This window comes from Labeo rohita, chromosome 21 (assembly GCF_022985175.1).
Source record: "Labeo rohita strain BAU-BD-2019 chromosome 21, IGBB_LRoh.1.0, whole genome shotgun sequence".
NCBI classification, from domain to species: domain Eukaryota; kingdom Metazoa; phylum Chordata; class Actinopteri; order Cypriniformes; family Cyprinidae; genus Labeo; species Labeo rohita.
Window position 1 is genome coordinate 13,241,728 of NC_066889.1, and position 15,356 is coordinate 13,257,083.

General features: G+C 35.0%; 1 protein-coding gene across 1 annotated transcript in view; it reads right to left on the minus strand.

The window, feature by feature from the left end:
* pcxa (pyruvate carboxylase a) overlaps positions 1-15,356 on the minus strand; it is a 180,000-nt gene that overhangs the window by 145,023 nt on the left and 19,621 nt on the right. The window lies entirely within an intron of this gene.

The window sequence follows — 15,356 nt, forward strand, 5'->3', positions numbered from 1 at the left end:
ATAATCTTTAAAGTGTGACCCCTAAAAATATTTTCAATGGTAATCAAACTTTCTTCTAAACCACCACAGGTACAAGGCAAAATCCAAAAAGTTTTCCTAGGGGTGAAAACTTATGAACAGAATGGAGATGTGTACATTTTACTTATTTTGCCTAAATATCAGTCTTTCATTTCATTTTTTCATTTAGTACTGTATAATAGTATATATATATATATATATATATATATATATATATACACATATATATATATATATATTTTTTTTTTTTTCTTTTTTTTCAGGAGAAACCTTCTTTTAAAATGTGTTTTCATACATTTTCTGAAATATGATAAATAATGACAATTGTGGCAATTGTATTCTTTCAGCAATAATAGTAACTATGGTATATTTTTGTAGAAACTATGGTACATTGTGGTAAGGAAGGATTATTGGAAAGGCAGCAAGACAGCAGGTTGCCTCTTACTAGGCCACGTCTTGACACACACACCACATAAAGCCCAATAGGGGTTCCATAATCCCGTCCCCAAATTTCGCAGAAGTGCAATCCAATTCGTCCTTAGGCCTGTCGCAGCTGCCAAATTTCCTAACGTAACACGTTTGGATACACAACGCCTCTCTCACACACACGGACGTGTAGTGTTTGGAGAGTAAAGCATCCTTGATAACTGGCTGCCAACACACACTGAGATCAAACAACCAACCCTTCAAATTCCTGGCTGATATTCATACTCACACCCGCTCAAAAATCTTGCAAGCCCTGCGAGACCGCGAGAAGACATGAAGACCGTACACTTACACTCGAGAACATCAATCATTCTTAGCACTTTCTCTCACACACACGTGCTGAAATACAGTGAGCAGATTAAAACTATTAGACCGTCGCAATGAAAGAGATGAAACAAAACAAGACGGCACGCGGTGCCCACGAGAAGCAAGGTAGAGACAGGTAATTAAATGGGTAAAATGAGAGGAGAAAAGATGGAGAGCAAGAGAGGAGGACAGATGGCATTCCACCGAGAGGACTAAAGAGGGTGAGAACGAAGGAGGGAGAGAGATGAGTAATTATGAGTTTCACAGCTTGATACAATTTCTAATTACTTCACAACATCTATAGCATAAACAGGGTCTGCCGACAGTCTATGACAAAAGACAGGGGAGGTCAAAGAGGGAGGGTTTTTGGGTTGGTTTTCATCTAAGAGTCAGTGTATTGAATTATGATTGACAGAAAGAGAGAGAAACAGAGAAGGAGCTTGAAAGCAGAGATGTGACCACCATTCAAGGAGAACCGTCTCAGTAATAATTCAAATTAGTGGTCAATTATTATGAATTTATCAATAGCAGTGTATAAAGTATAATTGAAAGAGAAGTCCACTTCCAGAACAAAACATTTCAGACAATGTACTCACCCCCTTGTCATCCAAGATGTTCACGTCTTTCTATCTTCAGCCGTGAAGAAATTATCTTTTCTGAGGGAAACTTTTCAGGATTTTTCTCCATATAATGGACTGATATGGTGCCCTGATTTTGAACTTCCAAAATGCAGTTTAAACGCGGCTTCAAACGATCCCCGCCGAAGAAGGGTCTTATCTAGCGAAATGATTGGTTATTATCATTGAAAAAAATACAATTTAAATACTTTTTAATCTCAAACGCTTGTCTTGCCTTGCTCTCCTTGAACTCTGTGTATTCTAGCTCAAGACAGTTAGGGTATGTTGAAAAACTCCAATCGTATTTTCTCCCTCAACTTCAAAAATCATTTAAAAATCATTCTACACCATTGCAGAAGTACCGACCAAGTCTTTGCAAAGTAAACATGCAAAGAAGATCAAACACCCTTAACAAAAAAAAAAAAAAAAAAAAAAAAAACCGTGATATAGGACGATTTTGAAGTTGAGGGAGAAAATGAGATGGGAATTTTTCGACATACCCTAAATGTCATGAACCGGAACAAAAACTGTTTAGGCAGAGCGAGACAAGATGAGCATTTGACATTAAAATGTATAGAAATTGTATAAGTTTTATGAAAATAACCAATCGTTTCATTAGATGAGACCCTTCTTCCTCGGCTGAGATCGTTTGAAGCCGCATTTAAACTGCTTTTTAGAAGTTCAAAATCGGGGCACCACATCAGTCCATTATATGGAGAAAAATCCTGAAATGTTTCCCCTCAAAAAAATTTCTTTACGGCTGAAGAAAGAAAGACATGAACATCTTCGATGACAAGGGGTGAGTACATTATCTGTCAATTTTTGTTCTGGAAATGGACTTTCTAAAACAGTTTTTACCCCAATGCACCAATCAGATATAATTTCCAATATACATATCCTATATCTTCCCTACACCTTTAATTAGGGGTGGGCGATATCAAAATACATCACAAAATCAAAATTTTAATCACGATTTTTTATCATGTTGGTTTTACTATTTTGCAAGTTGTCTAAGCAGTATGCTGAAATGCTACTGAATAGCCAAGAATCTCCACATAAAACTGATCAGGCAGAACAAACCCTAAGTTGCATAGACTTGAAACTTGAAGGGATAGTAGTACTCTCACCAGCTATAATGTTACCAAGTCTCGCCCCAATCAGCCTGATGGGGATGCTACAGCGCTCAAAAATGTGAAATCATAACAGACTCAAGTGTCTTACGTCGTTGGAATCCTTGGCTCACGCCGAATTTGTCCGGCAAAATTTTCGGATCAGAACCAAACCAGTGCAGGAAGATTCTCTGGAGAGTGCATATTAATAATTATCAAAAAACCTTGGACTTTCGGCCCTCCGTTTAAAAAAACTGCGCCAAACGTTAGAAAGGGACAGGGCTGTCTTTACTAAAACTTTTGAACGGAATGAGATATCTTTACCAAACTCCTAACACGTATGTAAGAGCTGAATCTACGATCACATGAAAAACAGTTGCAGAACTTGGCCACTTGGTGGCGCTATAAGAGGGAAAGAAACATAAAAACGGCCATAACTATGCAACCATTTGTCCTATCGACATGAAAACCAGTACGCACAGTCTTCACATTAGCGCATCTCAAAAAACACCTATTAGACAAGCTTAATGGAGGTCGACCGGAATGAAACTCGGTGGACCTGCTTGACTCACAGCCCTAAAGGTCTGTGAGAAATTTTAAAGAAATTGGCCACTGGGGGGGCATTATTACATTTTTTCAAGGGTGTAAATGATTGTATATTGCACGGTATTTCACACACACACATGAAATTCATATCATACGATAGACCTCCTCATTCTGAAAATCTTTGCCTCTAGAACCACTGCTGTCAAACTGTTTGTTAAAGGATTGAGGTAATGTAAAAAAAAAAAAAAAACTACTTTTCCAAACTAGTCCCAGGTTTCCAGGTATCTGGAAAAAAAAAAATGCAGTGCAATTCTCTGGACTCTCTAGGACAATAATTATAACTTTTTTTTTTAAATTTACTCTTTGGGAAGCTATAACATGGTCGTTGTTTAGAAAAGGAACCTGTCCAAATATACTCAAAAGCCTATAAAGCCTAAATGAAAACTCAAAACTTCACAAAACCTGGTGAGCACATGCGACAGGTTTTAAACAAGCATGCAAAGCTTTAGGGAGATCAGAAAAAACTTTTGAACAGGACGAAGACGTCTAAATTTTTCTTATTTTGCTGAAATATCTTTTTTTTCCATTTCGTACTGCCCTTCGGAAGCAACAGAAGATACTTGCATATTTCCTAAAAGACAAACACAATTTACATTGACCTTCAAATTCAATAAGTTTTCACCCCTGGTTCTTTTTGCATCGTGTTTCCTTCTGGAGCATCAGTGAATGTTTAAACCTTTTTTAATAGTTGTGTGTGAGTCCCTCAGTTGTCGTCAGTGTGAAGAGATGGATCTCAAAACCAAACACTGCTGGAAAGGGTTCAAATATGCAAAAGATTCTGGAAAACTAAAGAATCTGAAGGAACTGGAGGATTTTTCTGAAGAACAGTGCTTCGTTTAACTGTTCAGAACAAACTAAGGACTCCTGAACAACTATCACAAAACAAAAAACAGTCATAGATCATCCAGGTAACCACACACAGTATTAAGAACCATAGGTTCCCAAACTTTTTATAGGAATTATTTTAATAATTCCAGCTATCTTGTGCACAATATGTAAACATCTTTCACATTTAAAATATCTTACTCAGGACAGTACTAAATAAAAAAATAACATGCATTTTGTATTATCTCTCTTATTTTGTTAAAATTATTCACATTTTCACAGATTCTGCAAGGGGTTCCCAAACTTTTGCATAAAACTGTATCCCGAAAACATTGTTTTGTCATTACAGGAATAAATTACATTTTAAAGTACATTAATTTTTTTTTAATCAAATATTTATCCCAAGTAATGTTGATAACTTTTTTTTATACAAATGTATGTACACATAACATAAAAAAACATCACGTTACTAAACCCAAATGTCATTCTAGCCCTATATTATTTTGAATCATCCAACATGAAGACAGATTTTAGGCAAAACTTCTCTTAAACAAAGACATTTACACTGTCAAGCTCCAAAGAGGACAAAAAAGCAGCATAAAAATTTCATAAAAGCAGCGCTTACCACTTGCGTGGTTATAGTGAAGTCTTCTGAAGTCATTTGATAGCTTTGTGTGAGGAACAGTCTGAAAAATGTGTCATTGTTTACTAATAACGTCTCCTCTGGTGTAGCCATCAAACTCACACTTTTGTATTTGTATTCATATTTGTCACACGACAAGAAAAAAACTGATGCCATTTCGCACCAGTGTTGTGGTGCAAACATTTTTAGGAGGTGTGAAAGGGAACATTGTCGGGAAATAAAAGAAAAACTTTGGTCTGCTTCTTATTCAAAGAAATATGACATTATAAGACTTGGAATATGGGTCGTTTCAGTCACATGAACTACTTTAGCAGCTCTTTTTTGAGTTTCACAGTCTAAATCACTTTTCATATCATAGTGTCAAATGCATTTTCCTTGTATTCAAAACAGAAGCCTTGACATTCATCTTAAAATCTTGTCTGTTCTTTGTTTTAAATAAAAATGAAAATACAGGTTGGTATGAAAATCGACAAAAATTTGCAATTTTATGTAAACCATTTCTTTTCCCCATCCAATTTTGTTGCAGCTCAGAAATTTTGCCTAACACTTTGAATAATATAAAAGACGAGAGGATGTGTAACTGATATTTGACTGAACTATTCCTTTACACTTTCAAATTTCTTGTAGATTCAGTTACATCCTTGCATGACAGACGTAAGAGTGAGAAAACAAGATTCTGACAAGCAGAGAAGACAGAAGAACGACTTATGCAATCACTGAAGTTAAACAGCGTTATGTAAATACCCTCATCTTTTGCTGATGATTAGCTGCGAAGATGCTTTACGTTCACAATCAACCTTAGTGTGCCTCAAACGCATGCAAACGGGGTTTATAAGAGTGAGAGTTGAGTGTGGGTCTGAAACCACATCAAGGCTGTGATCCCCAACCTGTGCTTCAGGCACTGTGGGTAGAGCAGCTGTCTCCATGGCAACAGCTGCCATAAAACAAAAAAGAAAAAAGACGTTAAAACAGGGGAGATGTTTCTGTCATGTTAATACCATTTAATTCCTCATGCTGATAAAGCTGTAATAATGACCACAACAACATAAGCAGCACCACAAGAAGAACACGGTCAATAAAATGTGTGTAAAATAATTGGTGGAGAGAGTCTTCTCACATATTACTTCCTCCATGACAACACTGTTATTCGTTTAACAGGGCTCCGACAAAAAGGACAAATTGCAGGCTGCCCGTCATGGGGTCAACTGAACGACAAAAGGAGAAAACTACTGGGAGAAATCTGTGCAGGAAAACATTGCGTCGAGCCCTCGGAGAACAGACACAAACAAAAAGACAAGACACCCAGCACAGGACAACAAAAAAAACTGAGCATGAAATGGCGATAGCTCTGAAGGTCAGAGTGAACACGGCCACATCGTCTCTTTTTATTAGCAAGGACATGGATGAGGTATCTTTTAAGCGAGACACTGCAGGTGAATAGCGGGGGAAAAAACCAAATAGTTATCACCTTACTTACCCAGCTGATTGATTACACTGATAATTGCAAACATTTTTTTGTATTACAAGTTTGTAGGTTTAAATATGCAAATGAGACATTATTTAAAGGAGAACTCATCCAAGATGTTCATGTCTTTCTGTCTTCAGTCGTGAAGAAATTATGAAGAAAATTTATGATTTTTTCATATAATGGACTTCAAGCATTTTTTCGAAATGTAGTTTAAATGCAGCTTCAAAGGACAATCCCTGTCGAGGAAGAAGTGTCTTATCTAGTGAAACGATCTGTCATTTTTTTCGGAAAAAATTTTTTTTATTCTTTTAGGCACAAAAGCTTGTGTAGCACAGGCTCTGGGATGCGCGTTCACAAACTACTGAATAATGTCGAAAGGTCATGTGGAATGTAGGTGGAACTACAGGCCCAGTGTTTACAAAGCGAATGCGTAAAGACTAAGAAAGTGCAAGTAAGTCAAACGCTGTTTACAAACAAAAAGGTACACCGATTTTGGACGATTCTGAAGTTGTAGGAGAAAATAAGATGGAGTTTTTTTGCCATACTCTACCTTTTTGAGCCAGAGTACACAGACGATGAACTTGTGGTGATTTGAAGACATGATGTGTAGTAGTGATGGGAAATTCAGATCATTTTAGCGGCTCTGACTCGTTCAGCAAAATGAACGAGTCTTTTTGAGTCATTTCGTTCATTTTAGCAAAATCAGCATCACGTGACAGCCCCATAAGATGAACGGATGACTCGAAAAACCTGAAGACTCGAAGCAGGTGAACTAATTCCAGTACAGAACCTAATAGGATGTTGCGCATGCACGACTGAACAAATCACTCCCCAAGACGACTCGTTCTTCCCGAGTCACATTATATTCGTTCAAAATTAACGAATCATTCAAGAACGACCCATGGACGTGCATCCCAGAGCCTGTGCTACACAAGCTTTTGTGCTTAAAAAGTATACAAATTTTTATTTTTCGAAAACAATGACTGATCATTTCTCTAGATAAGACCCTTCTTCCTCGGTTGGGATCGTTTAGAGCCCTTTAAAGCTGCATTTTAACTACATTTTGGAAGTTCAAATTCGGGGCACCAATAAAGTCCATTATATGCAGAAAAATCCTAAAATGTTTTCCTCAAAAACCATAATTTCTTTATGACTTAAGACAGAAAGACATGAATATCTTGGATGATAAGGGGGTGAGTAAATTATTTGTAAATTGTTGTTCTGGAAGTGGAGTTCTCCTTTAATGAAATAAATAATGTACGCTAATTTGCATACATTTCTAATACAAAAATCTAAACACTGGATGAAGTCAGTTTCAGAATTCTTGTTTAATTTTTTTTACATATTATCAAATGTTTTTACAGAGGGAATTTTGGGTATCTTATTTTGTTACTCCATAATTCAGAAAATACTTAGAACAGACAGAAAAAATATATTTTTACAGTTTTTGGGGGGAATAAAATGTTATATAACTTCAATCAAACTATATATGAACAAATCCCTCTGTAAAAACCTTCAGGATATAGACAGGAATAAAAATGTAAAGTCTGGTGTGTCTAAGTGCTACTGAAGTGGAGATTTATGGCTCAGTGTAGAAGAAAACATTTATTTTGAGAAATCGGCCTTTAAAAATATGGATTGTAATTGAAATCTATTGACACAAATAGATAATGTGCTATAAAAGAAACACTTAACAAGGTCTTTTGGATGTTTTCTTTCCATTAGTCTGAAAAAAACACTTTATGAAAAACCAAAAAAGCCCAAAATCTCAAACTTGAGAACAGGTGCCTGAAAAAACAGTGTTTTTGCCTGCAGTGTCTTCCCTTTACTCTGTAGCATGTAGTTGAGTCATCCTACAAACAGATGTTTTCTGTTATATGTACATATAAATTATATAAATAAATGTAATTTAGTCTATTTTGTATTTCAACTTCTTGTTTTACCTAGAGATAGGGTTAATTATATATTACAATGGAAATAAAACCTAACATTATGTGTTTATTATCTCTATTTTTTTATTTTAGATGACAATGTATTATTAAAAAGACTTATTGTATTATTGAAAAATAAACTACACTAATTAAAGTTTACTTAATTGTATAACTGTATGGATTTTTTTTCCATGTTTGTAATTAGGACACCCTCTTTACATTTCAGCTCTGTTACCAAGTATACATTTGTAGACATCAGTATTAGGTTCTTCAAATAAATGGCTTGTAGTTTCAAAACTATAAGCATAACTAACTGACAAAACAATCAACAGTGTTACGATCAACTCTGTTACATTTTGAATAATACCTAAAATAAAACCTAAAATTGTCTAAAACATAAAACATACAAAGAAAAAAAGTATTATTTAAAAGTAGCGTTCCTCTGTCAACCCTGTCACTATAATAGCTCTTCCCTTTTAAAGTAACAAATTTTTTTTTTTTTAAATAATAATAAATAAAAAAATAAATAAATAAATACATTTTCTTAATGGCATCAGTGTCCTTTAGGAAAGTAACCTTCACTGACTAAAGTCCATTCATTTTTATAAACATAATATTTTATGCTTAATTTTGTCAGTGAGTAGTGCACAAGCTAACTTGTCAATGCTGTTACCAAGTATATATTTGTAGACATCAGTATTAAATTCGTCAAATAAATGCCTTGCAGTTTCAAAACTTTGAGCATAACTGGCAAAATGATCAACTCTGTTACATTTCGAAAGACATAAATATTAAAACGGTACTAAGACCTAAAACTGTCAACTAAAATACGAACATAAACATACATAGAAAAAAAGTATTACTTACAAGTTGTGTTTTTAAGTCAACTCTGTCACTATAATATTTCTGCCCTTTTAAAGTAACAAATTCTTTAAAAAAATAAATAAATAAACAAAAAATGTCTTCATAGCATCACCATCCTTTAGGAAATTAACCTTCACTGTTTGAAATGCATTCATTTTTAGAATTTTATCTTATGTATACTTTTGTCAGTGAGTAGAGCACAAGTTAACAGGTCAACTCTGTTACCAAGTTTATATTTGTAGACATCAGTATTAAATTCTTCAAATAAATACCTTGCAGTTTCAAAACTTTAAGCAAAACTGGCAAAACGATCAACCCTGTTACCGTCAACTCTGTTACATTTTGAAAGACATAATTAAATATTAAAATGGAAATAAGACCTAAAATTGTCAACTAAAATATGAACATGAACATACATAGAAAAAATGTAATATTTACAAGGTGTGTTTTTAAGTCAACTCTGTCACTATAATATTTCTGCCCTTTTAAAGTAAATTCTAAAAAAAAAAAAAAAAAAAAACAAAAAAAAAAAAAAAACAATTTTCTTAGTAGCATCACCGTCCTTTCACCTTTCACCTTCACTGATTGAAATACATTAATTTTTTTAAATTTTATCTTATGTATAATTTCGTCAGTGAGTAGAGCACAAGTTAACAGGTCAACTCTGTTATCAAATATATATTTGTAGATATCAGTATTAAATTCTTCAAATAAATGCCTTGCAGTTTCAAAACCTTAAGCATAACTAACTGGCACAACAATCAACCCTGTTACCATCAACACTGTTACATTTTGAAAAACATCAGTCCTTCATCACTATTAAATTCTCCCAAAAAATGCATTGTACTGTCACAACATCAACCCTGTTACAATAAAACCTTTTACCTTTCTTAAAGGATTATATGAAATTATAACAAAGGATTAAACTTATAAAATTTGCCATTTACTATTTGTCCAACTAAATGTTTAAAACGATACCAAATGTCTAAGTAAAATATACCAAACCAGAAAAATCACCCGTCTCATGGAACGATTCTTACGGCTACTGCTGGAAACTGTGTTTAACATCTGCTAAAGGTCAGTTCAAGTCATGTTTTGCTCCAATATGAAGAACGGGAAACATTATCACACATGACATTTCCATTTCTGTGACATACAATCCTAATGATTAAATACGATGGTGACAGGCCATTTCGTTCTTACAGAATCACGTGAAACTTCTACCAAGCTTCCAAAAAAAGAATTAGAAAAATTAAATGAGCCAGGGAGAATTTCCTTTGACATTAAAGCTGGAGTGTGAGAGAACAAAGGAATACATCCCACTGCTCTTAAGAGAAAAGCTGTACTCAGCACTAGGAAATGAGATTGAGGGGAGCTTCAAGCGTCTAAGGGAACATGTCAAAAGCTCAAATGAGGTTTTAATGCTTGCTCTGAGAAATCTGAAAGCCTGGCCATCTTCTCCATTTCCCTCGTCCATATGATAGAACAGATGGAGGAGAGATTTTAGCTCGCTCACTCTCTTTATCTCTCTCGCTCTACTCCTTCACCAAGTTCCCTCACTTCATATACACACACACACATACTCACACAGACAATACTCCATATCTCACTCACTCGCACACACATAAATGCTAATGCATTCATATTCTCCAGAACGCTAAACAACTCACAGCAGAGAGTCCAGAAGGGGTGAAAGACAGGTGACCCCCGCTGTATTTTATCTGTACGTGTGTCTGTTCAATTCAGAAGGGGACGTCAAAAGCAACTCTACACTGATAACATACTGAATGAATCTTTTTACTTTGGCAGTCGATTCCAGCCTCTCCAAATGTAATTTATGCATGTTTACTCAGAAACTCCATATCTAAAATTGCTAGGTATTAAAAATTTAAATGTCTCCAATATTACTTGGAAAAATCTACCATGTGTAAGATCTTTCATGAATAGTCAGAAGCTTTATTAGAACTACACAAGAAATGTCATGTTTGTGATTCATCAGACTGACAAACTCTGCAAGGCAGGCGTGCAATTGCGCACATAGAGGGACGTGTCGTATCTGTGCGTGGACATGATTACACACATTCACACAAACAAGTTACCAGAAATTGCAAAAAAACTGCTGCCAACCATGAAATGAACTACATTTAGTGTGAAGTGGGTTAACAGATAAACCTAAGTGGGCTTCTGGGTCCCCTTGTGAAAATTAGTGCATTAAACCTTGATCCTAAAACGGATATTGGTTCAAATTCGAAATTTACTCCATTTTTCATCTTCCTCTTGGCTGTTATAGGGATAATTCATTCAAAAGTTCATTTACTCACCCTTATGTCACATATGACTCTGGGTCCAAAACAACATAGGACCCCATTAACACCAACAGATATGGAAATGACATGAGGGTGAGTAGGGTTAACTCCCCCTTTAATATGACTAAAATTGCAAAAGCATTAAACACAAGATGAAACACTAAAGTTGAACAAATTCAAGCAATTTTTGAACTGGAATTGAAGTCAGTTCAATCTTCACCCAGTCTGAGAGTAATTAATCTTTCCCCTTCAAAAGCAGGCTTTAGTAAACTCTTTTCTGAGTTCAGAGCGACTCTCTCTCATGAGGTCAGATCATCGGCACAGTCATATGTCAATAGTCAGTCAATAATGCTCTCTCTTCATATACATCCCTCAACTGTCACTCAAAAACGCTTCAGAAAGTCAAATATAAACACACTGGAGCAGCACATTCAATAACACTAAAGATGAAGAACACAACAGAGGACAACAGCCAGTTTCCATTTATGCATTTGCCACACATTTTTATCCAAAATGACTGCAAATCGCACATGTATGTGTCTCCTCACTGGCATTTGATCAAAGACACAGCAAAAAGCACCTGTCAAGATATCACTCTTTTGATTTTGAGTGAGCTGTCAGTTTGGCTTGAGTTTTTGCTTCAGCCTGTGTTTCTAAAAATCAGACTGAGAATTATACTTGCATTTACATCATAGTTTAGGTTAGGGATGCACAATATTACTGGACCGATATCGGAATCGCAGATAACGGCTTTAAAGGAGAAGTCCACTTCCAAAACAAAGATTCACATATAATGTACTCACCCCTTTGTCATCCAAGATGTTCATGTCTGTATTTCTTCAGTCGTAAAGAAATTATGTTTTTTGAAAACATTTTAGCATTTTTCTCCATATAATGGACTGATATGGTGCCCCAATTTTGAACTTTCAAAATGCAGTTTAAATGCGGCTTCAAATGATCCCAAATGCAGAAACAATCCCAGCCGAGAAAGAAGGGTTTTGTCTAGCATAACAATTGGTTATTTTAATAAAAAAATAACACAATTTATATACTTTTTAATTTTAAACGCTTGTCTTGTCTTACTCTGCCTGGACTGTTTTTGTTCCGATTCATGACAGTTAGGGTATGTCGAAAAACTCGCATCTCATGTTCTCCCTCAACTTCAAAATCACCCTATATCGCTGTTTTAACCTTTTTTGTTAAGGTTGTTTGACCTTTTTTGCATGTTCACATTGCAAACACTTGGTTGGAACTTCTACAGTGATGTAGGATGATTTTGAAATGATTTTTGAAGTTGAGGGAGAAAATACGATTGGAGTTACCCTAACTGTCTTGAGTCAGGGAGAGAAAGGCAAGACGAGCGTTTGAGATTAAGAAGTATTTAAATTGTATTTTTTAAATGAAAATAACCGATCATTTCACTAGATAAGACCCTTCTTCCTCGGCTGGGATCATTTACAACCGCATTTGGGATCGTTTGAAGCCGCATTTAAACTGCATTTTGGAAGTTCAAACTCAGGGCACCATATCAGTCCATTATATGAAGAAAAATGCAGAAATGTTTTCCTCAAAAAACATAATTTCTTTACAACTGAAGAAAGAATGACACAAACATCTTGGATGACAAGGGGGTGAGTACACTATATGTGAATCTTTGTTTTGAAAGTGAACTTCTCCTTTAAATGTAAATATCGGCATCGGACCGATATGAAAAATTATGCCGATATGTCTTGCTGATAAGAGGAATAACTCACATGTGCTCACGGTGTGATAGCGATCACCTCAATAGTGTGGCCTTATTCTAAAAGCGAAGTTATGCCTGAATAATGATTAGATTCATTGCTGCATTTAACCTGCATTAAACCCTATTTACTGCACTGCTGTACAAAATCACATTTAAGCTTGTAATAGATCAGGACAAAATCAGCACTCATGTCATATTGCTCTTGCTGCCTGTGTGATATATGTGATGTATGTAAATATGAGACAAAACACATACAATGGCATTTTTTTTTTTTGCACTAATATCTTGAATTTTAAGGTATAACTGCATATATGGAGTTGTCCTGCAGAAAATTTGTCAACAGTCAACTATATGAAATTAATTATTAAAATGGCGTACAGGTCTGATGGTGGGGCCAGTGCGTTAACTGTTAAAATATTTTAAATTGCGTTATTTTTTCATAACTAATTAACACATTAAACTGTCAGCCCTATAAGATAAACAAATAACATTTAGACTGTGTTTCTGATTTAATGAAGCAGTAATTGATGTCATAAAATCATGAATATGTTTTGATTTAAAGGTCAGAAGCTATAGCTAACATGAAAAAAAAAACTAAATCACAAACATGACACTTGTAAATTAAAAACTTTATATAGAAATTTATATATAGTTTATTTATAGTTATTTTCAAAGCTTCAATGTACTGTCATTAAAAAATAACTTTATTATTGTTTATTTATTTCTAACAAATAAGTTCTTGTTAAAAACTAACTAAATGTAAAAAATAATTAGCTTATATTTCCACACAGGAGAGACTGTTTCCAAACAAAAGGAAATATAACGGTATCAGTATTGACATCGCTATCGGCCAAAATAAGTTAAAAAATATCGCCATATTGGATATCGGTTAAAATCCAATATCGTGCATCCCTAGTTTGTGTTATAAAAGAAAAAATTTTGATTTCCATCTCAAAAACATTTAATGATCAATATTATTAGTTAGCAACTGATGCCACCTACAATATTATCCGACAAGCCTTTGATCTATTCTTAAAGGGACAGTTCACCTAAAAATTTAAATTGTGTCAATTATTCATCCTCATGTCGTTCCAAACCCATAAGACCTTCGTTCATCTTCGGAACACAAATTAAGATATTTCTGATGAAATCTGAGAGTTTTCTGACCCTCCATAGACAGCAGTGCAACTACCACAATCAAGGCTTTAAATTTTTAAAATTATGGATGAACCACTGATGTCACATGAACTATATTAACAATGTCCTTGCTACCTTTCTGGGCCTAGAACATGGTAGTTGCGTTGCTGTCTATGGAGAGTTAGAAAGTGCTTGAATTTAATAAAAATATCTTAATTTGTGTTCCAAAGATAAACCAAGGTCTTACAAGTTTGGAACAACACAATGGTGAGTAATTAATGACAGAGTTGTCATTTTTGAGTGAACTATCCCTTTAACATAATTACATTGAAGTCCTGTGTTGGTTCTTTTAAACTGAATGTTTCACGATTTATGCAAAAATTTGTTAAAATGTTGTTACCAGATCAGCTACACAGGATAAAATCAGCATTTTCCCCTCTTCCGAATCATTAAATAAACCCTGACAGGTGCATGCTGTCATATGTCAGCCTTCATTCCCAAACGAGCAAGTAATAATCGGTAAGGACACCACCATTTGCTCCGAGGTAAATTAACCTTACTAAGTTAACGCTAATTCATTTACTTATTGATTCAGGTCAAAGTGGAGTTCGTAGTGCCGGTGAGCATGTTCTAGAACCATTTTCTTCACTTAACACTAATTTCATCAGCAGTAATCCCTTTAAAAAGATGATTTTTGCTATAAAAAGGCTTTAAGCATTGCCTTAATTCTGATCTGCAGTCTCGGTAGATTTTAATGTAATTTAACAATTTTAGCAGATAAAAATTCTGTGCAGTGCCCTTATTCATTCTAGCCTACTTAAGAGTAATATCCATTCCATTTTCACCTCATCATTGCTAAAAAACATTGTTTTCTTTGAGAAATTCAGTAATGTCTGTGTCATTTATCAACAGTAACCAAGAGGGGAGGAGCTTATCAAAGGATCTACTGGCTTGGGTTGCTGTGCAGCTTCAGAGCCACCCCTACTTTTTTGTAACCTCTGCCAAAATAAAAAAGCACCACTTTTACCATCTCCAGCAGATAAAATATAAAAATATCACAACTGAGAGGTTCAAACCTCCCCAAATGCCAGTGCAGGCGGTCCATATGCTCGCTCAGGCTGGCATACAGACATGAGTCAACCAGATGAACAACATATGAAAAAACGTCCTGTAGTAATAAACAGATATCAGTGTCAAGACCCATCTGGATATCATCTGAAAAACACTAAGAGGTTACAGCACAAGTCGTTGTTAGAGTGGAAACTGGTTATCAGTAACAGTAATGGATTGCTATAG